This window comes from Petaurus breviceps, unplaced genomic scaffold, assembly GCF_028583685.1.
Source record: "Petaurus breviceps papuanus isolate PSGF00001 unplaced genomic scaffold, PetGlider_PUasm1.0 174, whole genome shotgun sequence".
Classification (NCBI taxonomy): Eukaryota; Metazoa; Chordata; class Mammalia; order Diprotodontia; family Petauridae; genus Petaurus; species Petaurus breviceps.
This window is the reverse complement of record NW_027185761.1, coordinates 15,558,932-15,559,717: the sequence shown is the minus strand read 5'-3', so window position 1 is coordinate 15,559,717 and position 786 is coordinate 15,558,932.

The window sequence follows — 786 nt, the reverse complement described above, 5'->3', positions numbered from 1 at the left end:
TCTGGATTAATTTCTTTCCCTCTCTCTAACCCCAATTTTGCCAGCTACTCAGCATGGGCATCTCTTCCCACATTGGCACCCAACCCTTTCCATTTTCTCTTACCCTCCTCCCTGAATTCAGGTTGAAGGCTCCACGCCACTGTAACAGGTCTCTCTCACAGATAAACCTATCCACCCTGGTGGAAACGGACAAGCTTTTTTGTTTGTTTGTTTGGGGGGGATTTGTGTGGGATTTTTTGTTTGTTTTCCCTCAGTGAAAGATGGAGTTTAGATGTCACCATGGGAAATATCATGGGGCAAAGTTTTTATTTAAGATGGATTATTCACCCATTACCACCATCCATTTGCAAAACTGGTTGAGGACGGTCCCTGCTCTTAAAACTTCGCCTTTTGGGGGTTAAGGACCACCGGCCAAGAGAGTTTTCAGTGTCATTGTGAAGGGTGCAAACACCCAGAAAGAGGGTGGGTGGAAACGATGATTGGGGATGAGAGTGGAGGGTTCTGGTGACTGAGACCTTTACTTGACAATCACCCAGAAACAGGTGCCTGAAGAAAGGGAGTGGGAAATAAGAGGTTTCCACTTTCCTTTGGGTTATTTGCAAAAATCTCCCTAAGTAGAAAGATCCTCTCCCCAGGATATGAATTACAAGACCCCGAAACCCGCATCTTTAACTGGAGAAGCAGGAGGCCCCGCTCATATCAAGGTCTAGGTAGGGACCGGGTACTGCCAGAGAAGGAAATTATAAGAGGGAGGGTGCATCGAGGACTGGGTAGCTGGGCCCCGGG